The sequence below is a fragment of the Diabrotica virgifera genome, chromosome 4, assembly GCF_917563875.1.
Source record: "Diabrotica virgifera virgifera chromosome 4, PGI_DIABVI_V3a".
Taxonomy (NCBI): domain Eukaryota; kingdom Metazoa; phylum Arthropoda; class Insecta; order Coleoptera; family Chrysomelidae; genus Diabrotica; species Diabrotica virgifera.
This window is the reverse complement of record NC_065446.1, coordinates 6,203,141-6,216,040: the sequence shown is the minus strand read 5'-3', so window position 1 is coordinate 6,216,040 and position 12,900 is coordinate 6,203,141.

Genomic DNA, 12,900 nt, shown 5'->3' with positions numbered 1-12,900 from the left:
ATTGATAACATAAAATACGATCACTGATATTATAGAAAATGCACTAGAGGAAAGAAAAGTTTGTTCAGCTTTATTCTTAGATGTTGCCCAGGCATTTGACAGAGTTTGGCATGAAGGACTATTTCATAAATTAGAGGCTACTCTTCCAAAATCATACACAGACATAATTAAATCGTACTTAACTGATAGATATTTCAGAATCAAGCAAGATGATGCTTATTCTGAACTTAAAGAAATAAAAGCCGGAGTCCCCCAGGGTAGCGTATTGGGCCTGGTCCTATATCTTCTTTAAACATATGATCTACCAGAATTCGATAACTACTGTTTAGCTAACTTTGCCGACGACACCGCAATATTAGCAGTAGGTAAAGATAACGTAGAAACAGCCAATAAACTGCAAAATGCGATGAGCAAATTCCAAAAATGGACTAAGACGTGGAAAATTACATTGAATGAAAGCAAATCAGTACATGTTGATTTCACTAATAATAAAATTCTCTACGCACCAATAAAAATTAATGGACAAGACATTCCTTATGCCAACACAGCCAAATACCTGGGCTTAACCCTAGACACGATGCTTCGCTGGAAAGCACATGTAAAGAAAAAGAAAGAAGAATTAAATATCAAATATAAAAAAATGTACTGGCTACTGGGAAGATACTCAGGGTTGTCAACGTATAACAAGATGCTAATCTACAAACAAGTTATAAAACCAGTATGGAAGTATGGTATCCAACTATGGGGATGTACAAAAAAGACAAACTTGAAAATAATACAGACTTTTCAAAACAAAGTATTAAGGGGCATAGTTAATGCACCCTGGTACATCCGTAATGACGACCTCCATAAGGATCTACGAATGGAGCCTGTCGACAAAGAAATCAGAAAACACGCAGAAAGTCATGAAAAAAGACTTCTTCTAAACGAATATATTGAGGCCATCCAGCTCCTGGACAACTCAAACCAGAAAAGAAGACTGAAGAGGACCAAACCTCACGAGTTGGTGTAGTGCGACAAAGCTAATAGTGGAGCATTGCGCGACTAATGTGCACGCAACGTTTTGGTGCAGTGCGTGATAAAGTGAAAAGTAGCGCTTTGTGTGATAGTGCGCAAGCAAAAAGTGCCCCAGTAATAATAAAGACAACTAAGAAGACATCAAAGGGTGACTCTTAGATATTAAGTAGTTATTAGTAAGATAGGATAGATAAAAAGTTACTCATTGGTCAAAGACCAGATTGTAGCACTTAGCAAATAAAAAAAAATAAAATACGAAAATAAGTAACTGTAAACACAATTTGCAAAAGGACTAAAGATGATTTTTAAGGACAACAGAAAAAAGGAAGACAAAACACCCAATAAAAACGAATGTATCTGAAAAATACATAAAAGAAAAAAAATCAATGGGAAAATCCCAGTAGCTGGCTGTATACCATAATTAAAAATCATACAGAACAAGTAAAAACTTCGTTTGTATAATGGTATAAAAAGTTTATTGAAAAACTATTAAAAAGTCATCCAAATGGATTCGCAAAACGTTTTCGATCTAGATCAGATCATCTTCAGTGCCTAGAACGAAGTATTTCCACGTTAGAATGAATGCAAAAGGTTAAAATTATGACTAGTTAAAGAAAAATGTGGATAATACTTACGTTCTGCTTACTAGATGAAACTAGCAACCTTATAAAATAGATGATATCGAGAAATATGATTTACATATTGATAATCTGATGTTAGTAGCGACTCTAAGTCGATGTTAAAAGATAAATTTGTTAAGAGTGCTCAAAGGGCAACATGATTCACTGCTCGATTCACAGCATTTTGTCGATGTTAAAAAATAAATTTGTTAATGAGTGCTGTGAATGGAGCAGTGAATCATGTTGCCCTTTGAGCACTCTTAACAAATTTATCTTTTAACATCGACTTAGAGTCGCTACTAACATCAGATTATCAACATGTAAATCGTATTTCTCGATGTCATCTATTTTATAAGGTTGCTAGTTTTATCTAGTAAGCAGAACGTAAGTATTATCCACATTTTTCTTTAACTAGTCATAATTTTAACCTTTTGCATTCATCCTAATGTGGAAATACTTCGTTCTAGGCACTGAAGATGATCTGATCTAAATCTAAATCGAAAACGTTTTGCGAATCCTTTTGGATGACTTTTTATTAGTTTTTCAATAAACTTTTTATACCATTGTACAAACGAAGTTTTTACTTGTTCTGTATGATACAAGAAAAAATAACCAATAATCCTCAAGAGGTACTAGAAAATGAATTTTTAAATTGTAGAAGCAATTTCTTGGATTAAACCGTTATACAAAAAATAATTACTAGTATTACCATAATATCGGAACGACTGGTCGAATGGACCATTGTGACATTTCCAAACATGTCATAAAATAATGTTGTCCTATGCTTTCCATGGTACAGAACTCTCAAACTGAGTTTTCATCCTCCTTCTTGATTTAATTTCTTGACCTGAATAAGTTGATGGAACGAGAACCTGCACTCATTCGTAGAGCGGTCTCACCTGCTATAGACCAGGGCGCATCTGTAAAAATATTAGTACATTTGGACGTTGAGAGGTGACTCACATTTTTTTGCAGAAATTACTTGAAAATAAATCAAATAATAATATTTGAGTTATCCTCCCTCTCAAAAAGGTCCGGAACATTGTTTAAATAATCAAAATATCGGAAATTAAGGAAAAATTCGATTTTTTTCTTCGTTTTTTAAATATAACTTTAAAAGTATTTATTTCCGAGAAAAGTTGTACTAACATAAAAGTTGCGTAATTAAATTTCCTATAATATAGAATTGGTTAAAGATTTAAAAAATAGTCACCCTTGTTGCAAAATAGCAATATTTGCGAAAAAAACCATACAAAAACAAGTATTCGTATTTTACGTTTTTCAACCATTTATGCTACACTTAGGACCTTCATATTTCACCCAGAAAAACTTTATGATACAGTAAATCAACACTGATAATTTCAATAAGATCGGTTCAATAGATTTTGCAAAATAAATTTTGCAATCCAGCTTTCGCAAAAAAAATTCATTTTTTCAAAATGTTACAGGACTGAAAATAAAGCAGAGAGCAAGTTGACATTTTTTTTACACATAGAAGTGTACTGTACCTTTCATTTGCAATTTTGGAAAATTAAAATCGATTAACACCACGGCGTCAGGAATTTTTTTAAATAAACATTAATTATTGGTGCTACGCGCAGGACAGCGGATAGTTTGCTCTGATTGGGCATTACAATGACCTTTGATAATGATTTATACATTTTAATTTTTATTACATTTCGATATAACTAAATAAATTTGTTAATTGCAAAATAAAAACACATACTCTATCCTTTGAAATAACACTTTTATTATCAAAAACTTTCTTTGTTCATATTTTAACTTATAGAATAAAAGTTTATTATTTTTAAACATAAGCAATTGTTTAAACAATATTTCACAAACAATAATAAAATTAGTTTGATTTTTGTGGAATTAAAATATTAAAATACAACAAAATATAGAGTAGGAAAATAATATATTAGATAAATGTTGGAAGAAATTTTGGTGGAAATCAACTGGTGTGAATCGAAGACCGCTGTCCTGCGCGTAGCACCAAAAATTAATGTTTATTTAAAAAATTTCCTGACGCCGTGGTAATTAATCGATGTTAATTTTTCAAATTGCAAATGAAAGGCACAGTAACACTTCTATAAGTAAAAAAAATTCAACCTGCTACCTGCTTTATTTTCAGTAGTGTAACATTTTAAAAAAATGAATTTTTTTTGCGAAAGCTGGATTGCAAAATTTATTTTGCGTAATCTATTGCACCGATCTTAATGAAATTTACAGTATTGTTTTACTGTATCATAAAGTTTTTCTGGGTGAAATATGAAGGTCCTAAGTGTAGCATAAATCGTTGAAAAACGTAAAATGCCAATACTTGTTTTTGTATGTTATTTTTTTCGAAATTATTGCTATTTTGCAACAAGAGTGACTATTTTTTAAAATTTTAACCAATTTTATATTGTAGGAAATTTAATTACGCAACTTTTATGTCAGTACAACTTTTCTCGGAAATGAATACTTTTAAAGTTATAATCAAAAAACGAAGAAAAAAATCGAATTTTTCCTTCATTTTTCGACATTTGGATTATTTAAACAATGCTCCGGACCTTTTTGAGAGGGAGGATAACTCAAATATTATTATTTGATCTATTTTCAAGCAATTTCTGCAAAAAAATTTGAGTCACCTCTCAACGTCCATCTCAAAACAGATGCGCCCTGGACTACTATTAGTGATGTTGAAAAAGTATCTATTCGTTACAAAGTACTCGTTACTTACGAATACCGAAAGTAACGATTACTATACAGAGAGGCAAATCGTTACTTTGATTACTTTGATTACTCTTTTCAGTTAACTAAAATAACTTCTTTTGATCAGTTAACTAAAATTTTATCTATGAAGGGCGAAGGCTATGAAGAGTTTTACAGGATAAAATAAAAATGTATACCATTTTTACAGGATTTTTACAGGGCGCTGAGAAGTAGCTGAAACAGAGAGAGGTATATCAGTTAACAAGCATGCACCCAGAAACAGATGTCTATACGATTTGTCGAGGTAGATAATTCACAGGATTTCACAGATGTTCGTTCCTTTGAAAATAAAAATGCAACACATTAGATTTTAATAATAAATACACATTATTCTTATCAGGCCTAGAAAAAAATAGCTTAGATTGACCGGAAAAACTGTAGAAATGATAATATTTCTAGACTATGATCATCAACTTTAATTTTACATGTAGGTATGGCATTGTTTTTATTACCCCAGGACATTTTACACTAAATACACAGGAATAAATATATTTTTAAATATAGTAGGTACATAGAGACTTGCAACTTTTTGCATTCATTGTATTTAGGATTAGGATGACGTCTGGAAAAAAAGTCTACAATAGGACAATGGGTGAAAATGCATTATTACATTTTAAGGTGTATAAAACGCATCGAAAAATGCATAAACATGTTAAAATCAGTATATTAAGGCAGATATACCAGCCAGATTTTTTTATTTCGGGGTATTTGACTCTCGAAACTGTAGATGACGTACCTTAACAGTAACCTGGGCAGGAGGTGCTTCGGAGGTTGGTTCTGATTGCATAGTCGTGTTTAGTGATCCCAAAAACCCTCGAATAACAAAATCTGACCCTTAATATACTGATTTTGACATGTTTATGTACTTTTTGATGCATTTTATACTGCAATTATGCATTCCACCCATTTTTCTGTAACTCTTCGTCACTGGAATTCATTTCTATTCTACAATTTTTAGAACTTTGACATTTACTACAAACTACTTTCAAACCACAAAACTGCCATAAATTTTGTTGTAAGTCATTGCTCATATTGTCATCCCCACGACAACGCGAAAGTTAAGGATATTTGATTATATGAAAGTGTGCCAAAAAACCCATTGAAAGTGTGCGAAAAAGTTAATCCCATTTAAAATACATTGTTACTTCACGCACACTTTAAACTCTTCACGCACTGCTATCTATAATGACAGTTTTCACAAACTAAAAACTTATACATAATATGACAGAGTAGATAATAGTTATTTATGAAACAGTTCGTGAAGTATACTTTTTGCGAACGCACGCGAATTTTAGAGCACGAGCGACAACGGAGCGAGTTATTTATGCGATTTATAGCACTCGCTCCGTTGTCGCTCGTGCCCTAAAATTCGCGTGCGTTCGCAAAAAGTACTTCACGCACAATTTCATACAATATTTTATCTACGATAAATAAATAAAAAAGCTGTAACTCTTCGTCACTGGAATTCATTTAACTTTGACATTTAAAAATTCTAACTACTTTCAAACCACAAAACTGTCAAAACTTTTGTTGTAATTCATTGCTCATATTGTCATCAACATGGCATCGCGAAAGTTAAGGATTGTCACCATTACAACGCGAAAGTTAAAAACAGTGCGAAAAAGTAAATCCCATTTAAAATACATTGTTACTTCACGCACACTTTAAATCCTTCACGCACTGCTATCTATAATGACAGTTTTCACAAACTAAAAATTTATACATAATATGACAGAGTAGAAAAAGTACTTTTGATAATGTCACGGTTTTGTTATTGTACATGTACATATGTAGGACACAACATATTTGGAAAGAATAATTAACTTATTAAATATGAATTTTTGGTATGTGTATTAACTGTTATTTATAATTATGATTCCAAAAATTACACTAGTATAAAATAGTATTTTTTAAACTACCACTGTTGTTTAAAATGGTACCTATATATAATTTTAAGTATATAAAGTTTTAATTATTTATTAAAACAATTAAAAAAAGATACGCAACAGATGGGTTCCAACTGGGCACCTCTCGATCTGCAGTCTAATGCCAATGAGGCACCATCAATTTGTAGATATCGATTTATTAACGTAATTTAAAATATCATTGCAATAGTTACATATTTAAACTAGTTGAAATAAAAAAAAATATCGATTTATCCATACAGTGTGATTGGTCAGTAAAGCTTTGTAGATCCGTTATAAGTAATAGATAGTAATAAAAGTTAATAACAAAAATTGTTCCAACTCTGATTACAGATTGATAATCAGTAATCGTAATTTGTAAGTTTTAGACAATTATTCAGTAATGGCTTACTTAAAATTTGGATAGGTTTAGACCCGTAATTTTGCTCTGAAAAATGAAAACATCTCGAAAACTAATAAATTTACACATAGGGAATGTTATACAAAAATTATAGTATGGTAATGGTACTTTTCGATAATGATATAAAATACAGGGTGTTCTATTTAAAATTACTGAGAAAATAATGTACTTGCGTTTTGACTCACCCTGTATTCAATATAAAGAAAATTAGCAAAACAAACATTTACGAAAATTTTGACAATAATTAAAAAAATATGACGTCAATAAACCATTGACCTTTTGCTTGCTTTTATTTATACAGGTAGTTAAACTTACGATTTTCATATAAAATTGGTTATAACTTTGTAAATACCCCGTATAATATACCAAAACTTTATATTTTTGTAATCGAAAAGTTACGAAGATTTCGAATATAAAATAAAATACAGGGTGTTCTATTTAAAAAAACATAAGTTTGGTCTGCCACTATGTTATCGAACACCCTGTAACATTCTAACTAATTTTGTAATATAAAGCTCAAAGTTCGCTATAATTTTTGTTATTAAGTTTTATCGCTATACATTACTATAACGGATCTACGGAGCTTCACCCCACTAGTAATTAATCGCCCTGTATAATAGCAGTTAAATATTGCATTGTTAGTTAGTTCTAAGCTATGCTGAAAATTTCAGGTGTCTAGGCAGCCTAGAACTATTTTTAAAAAATGGATTACAAAATTTGCGGAGTCCGTGACACCAACCAAGCCAAGTATATAAAAAGATTTTAAAAAGTATGTGTTTTATCAGTGGCCTAACAAACTCCGTCGGCCCCCCCCCCCGCAGAATTGGAAATGGGGCCCCCTTTAAAAATTACTAAATGCGACATGTGTAACAAATACCTATATATGTTACAGCCCAGTAAATCAACGTAAAATATAGTGATACCGTGTAATTTTCAGTGTCACCAGCGAAATGGTCAACTTACGACTTTTCGACTTATTTATGAGTAAAAATGTTTATTGTTCAACAAAATACCACGTTTTTAGGCGATTATTCCCAAATAGTTCAAAGAGTAAGTATTCAATCGAAAAAATATTGTTAGCAAAAATGTATCTAGCTTATAAAAAAATGAAACCAAAATTAAGTTTTTCAACTCAGTAAAAGAAAACTTAGAGTTCATGAAAAGTTTTTCTTATTCGTCAAATTCCAAATCGAATATTTCAACGTGAAATAACCAAAAAATGAAATACTGTTCGGGGAAACTCATTAGAACTTTTTTAAAGTGTTTAAAAGAAGCTTTATTTTTGACGATAGTTTCTAGCATCAAAACTAAGCCAGTTACGCTCAAATTACAGTTAATCCCATTTTTTGGTGAAAAATTGTGAAAATCTCCCCCTATTTAGCACCCCAAATGAAATTAATCATTATCGCCTTACAAATTAACTAACTTTTTTATACGACCTGTAAGTTTCACCGGTTCAAAGTGCTTATTTTGAAAAGGGTTCTAGTTGAAGGGCTTGAACGAGTCACTAATCACGAGTATATGAAAATTTTAAATAGCCATATCTTAACCAATTTTTGTCTTACAGAAAAACAAAATAAAACCAAATTATTTATAACAGTAAGACCTACAGGCCAACTTTATTTTGAGCGTAACTCGTATAGTGTTGGTGCTAGAAACTTTTTATAAAAAATAAAAATAAAGCTTTTTTTTGAAACATTTAAAAAAGTTTAAGCGTTTTTCCCGAAAATTGCTTCATTTTTTGAGTATTTCAGGTTGAAAAATTAGATTTAAAATGGGACAAATAAGAATAATTTTTCATGAGCTTCAACTGTGCTTTTACTGTGTCGATAGACTTCATGAATAAGTACACCATTTATTGTATCTTATAAGCTACATTTTTGCTACAAATAGTTTTTCGATATCCAATATTTAATTCGATAAATACTTTTTTTTTGAGTCATTTGCGAAAAACCCGTCGGAAAACGTTGTTTTTTTTTTAAATAAAAATTTTCGCTCGCAAATGACTTGAAAAGTATTAGCATAGATAAAGAAACTTTATAGAAAAACAAAAGTTGCTTATAATTAGTCAATTTATACATTTCCAGACTTATTTTAAACGTATGTTTTTAACCCCAAGGAGGGGTGTCACTCCCCGAAATAAAAGCAACCACCGGGATAAATCCAACTTTGAAGTGGAGTGTAACTAGAACCTAAATCCAAATTGTCAAGCAAATACGTCCGTCGTGACGCTGATAATTTCACTCCAAAACTGTCATTTACTGAGGTATTGGTGTATTCATGCATTGTTTATGACGACTTACATTTTTCATCTTTATTGGTATAGAATAAAATAGAACAAAAATTACTAAATTATTACATTAGTATTATTCTATGAGATGAACAAATTTCTTCGTGCGCTATCTACTACCAGCGAATATATCTACAATTTTGTTAATTCGGATGGCCAACTTTATTTTCAATACTGCACTGCTTAAAAAACGTATATATGCAAATAATATAACAACACATTTTTACATATATTAGACAACAAGATGGGACCCTTGACATATTGGGGCCCTCCGTAAGCTTCATGCTGCGTGGGCTTCTGTTACGCCTCTGGATAATTGTATCGAAGTACTAAACGTAGGTAAAGATCAAAGAGAAAACCCATTTCTAGATTTAGAAATATTGTTCTAAAATTCGGCAAACTACAATTCTCAAATCTTTCAATAGTCACGTACAAAGCATTATAGTTTATTGTCGTTACCATAAAATTTAGGTAGGCCAGAAGGGATTAAGTTCCTAGATATTATGAGATGATTCACTTGGCAAATACGTCTATTTAGAAATTTATGTTTTTAATCTTTAACACACAACGTAAAATAATATAACAATAACAGATTTTTACATAATATCAGATGACAAGATGGGGCCCCTAAGCGATTGGTGCCCCCCCGCAAGCTTCACGCTGCGGGGACCTCTGTTACGCCCCTGTGTTTTATCTCGTCAGGTATTAATGACACACGGGTAAATACTCGTGGACTCAAGTGTAAAACATGTAATCGTCCTTTATAACTTTACGTCACGTTTATTTATATTTCCGGAGTAGTATACTGAAAGACCAGAAGCGCAGATATCACCAAATGTGAATCCTGTACGGCAATCGGCTTTAATCGATGAGGTAATCCATCAAACAGACCGGTTGGAAGCTTAGCCACCGACGGAATTGGGGGATTGTCCACCTCGTCGACTACGTCCACTGACGAAATGCATCACCTTACGGTGTAGGTGTGTTCGGTATTCGATATATACGGGCTTTATTTGAACCTGGATACGCTCCAGATTGATTGCTTTTCGATTTTGTTGTTCTAGAGGGAAATGGGCCATTAATGGTCTGTTTTTAAATTGAAAGGATTATTTGATACAAATGATGGATTGTTTTTTATAGACTGTGTTCAACTATTACAAAATAGACTCACCGGCACAAAATTCCGGCACTAAAAATGTTTGATTAAGTTTGACTACTTATAACTTCATTATTTCTACTCCGATTTTCAAGATTCTTCCATCCGTTTGTGGGTACATAATGTATTGGTATCGTTTGTTATTACTCCGGTAACTAACAAAATTTTTTTTCTATGGATGCTATACAATGTGCAACTTCTCTCACTACTTAGATACATTCAAAATGAACAATTCCTCACGTAGTGAGAAAAGGCGGCCATTTCAGTGAGAAATATTTTTTCTCACGGGTTCTCCGCCAGTTGTCCTACAAATGATCGCCATTTCCATAGTAATATGCACAATACAAACGCAATTAATGTTGTCAAACAAAATGTGTTGAAGCAGAACTTAACAGGAATTGCCTTTCAAAACTGTTCAAAAATAACTGTTAATTAGAATTTTAAATAAATAACGTATGCATATAAATTTTAAGAATATTAAATACCTATTTATTTCAATTTATGCATATAATGTACCTAAAAGCACCTAAATTATTTAATTTTGAAGTTTGAACTCTTGACAAAACCGCATCCATAGAAAAGTACAGTGTACAACACATGAGAAAATGTCATATTTCTCCCTCGCTTCATTTGCGCAACAAACTTCTGCGCTCTTGAGAAATATGTCTTTTTTCTCACTTGTACAATATACTATTGTTTGTATGGTATTATACAGGACTGAATGGAAGCGTTGTATTTTCTTCTAACTTTAAAAAATTCTGTGGAAAAATTGAAAAGCTGAGTTTGTTTCATAGTCCTTTCGTATTTTCCCGGGTCATCACTAAGATTTTAGTTTTGGAATTATCCGAATATCTCTTTTCTTGTAAGAGCTGTATGTACAATCTTTTGTAAATAAAAACACTGATTGACTGATAAACATCTGATCTTAAATAGAAGTTGGATTGATAAGATTAGAATGGCCCGCATGCAGTCCAGATCTGAATCCTATCGATCATTTATGGGATGAATTGAAAATAGCCAATATCGGGCTACTTTCCAGCCAAGGATAACACATCTTATTTATTCGATTTTAAACAGATTGCGAGCAGACGTTGCTACGAGAGGTGGACATATTTACGCTACCCGCTATTGAATTGTTTTGTTGTCAATTTTGTTTTGAGTTGTTAATATTAGTGCGTTTGATATTTTTAATTAAATAAACCTCCAAAGCAGTGTTTTTTACAGCTTTTACAAGAAAAGGTATATTCGGATAATCCAAGGAAAATCTTGAGCAGGGAGCAGGTATTGTGCAGCTCTTACTTAAATCCCTTAGATATTTTGTGGAAAATTATTGATCGTCAAGTCAGGAGCCGACAACCACCACATGAAAGTTTGGTTAGAGAAGACCAAATACGATGCTTGATTTTAAGTATGCCTCTGTGAAGGCCTAATTAGGAATATATGAGGAAATAATTGTGACTAATTAGATGAGGGAATAAAAGTAGCCACAATGCTGACTCAACTAGCACACACATCAGAGAATATATAATTAATAGTCCAGGGCGGATCTGTTCTGAGATGGACGTTGAGAGGTGACTCAAATTTTTTTGCAGAAATTGCTTGAAAATAAATCAAATAATAATATTTGAGTTATCCTTCCTCTCAAAAAGGTCCGGAACATTGTTTAAATAATCAAAATATCAATAATTGGAGGAAAAATTCGACTTTTTCCTTCGTTTTTTGATTATAACTTTAAAAGTATTCATTTCCGAGAAAAGTTGTACTGACATAAAAGTTGCGTAATTCAATTTACTACAACATAGAATTGGTTAAAACTTTAAAAAATAGTCACCCTAGTTGCAAAATAGCAATAATTGCGAAAAAAACCATACAAAAACAAGTATTCGCATTTTACGTTTTTCAACCATTTATGCTACACTTAGGACCTTCATATTTCACCCAGAAAAACTTTATGATACAGTAAAACAATACTGTAAATTTCATTAAGATCAGTTCAATAGATTTTGCAAAATAAATTTTGCAATACAGCTTTCGCAAAAGAAATTCATTTTTTCAAAATTTTACAGGACTGAAAATAAAGCAGATAGCAAGTTGAATTTTTTTTTGCTTATAGAAGTGTACTGTATCTTTCATTTGCAATTTTCAAAATTAAAATCGATTAATTACCACGGCGTCAGAAAATTTTTGAAATAAACAATAATTTTTGGTGCTACGCGTAGGACAGCGGTGTTCGATTCACACAGGTTGATTTCAACCAAAATTTCTTTCAATCTTTATCTAATATATTATTTTCTTACTCTATATTTTGTTGTATTTTAATTTTTTAATTCCACAAAAATCAAACTAATTTTATTATTGTTTGTGAAATATTGTTTAAACAATTGCATATGTTTAAAAGTAATAAACTTTTATTATTTAAGTTAAAATATATGAACAAAGAAAGTTTTTGCTAATAAAAGTGTTATTTCAAAGGATAGAGTATGTGTTTTTATTTTGCAATAAACAAATTTATTTATTTATATCGAAATGTCATAAAAATTAAAATGTATCAATCATTATCAAAGGTCATTGGAATGCCCAATCATAGCAACCTATCCGCTGTCCTGCGCGTAGCACCAATAATTAATGTTTATTTAAAAAAATTCCTGACGCCGTGGTGTTAAGCGATTTTAATTTTGCAAAATTGAAAATGAATGGTACAGTGCACTTCTATATGCAAAAAAATTTTCAACTTG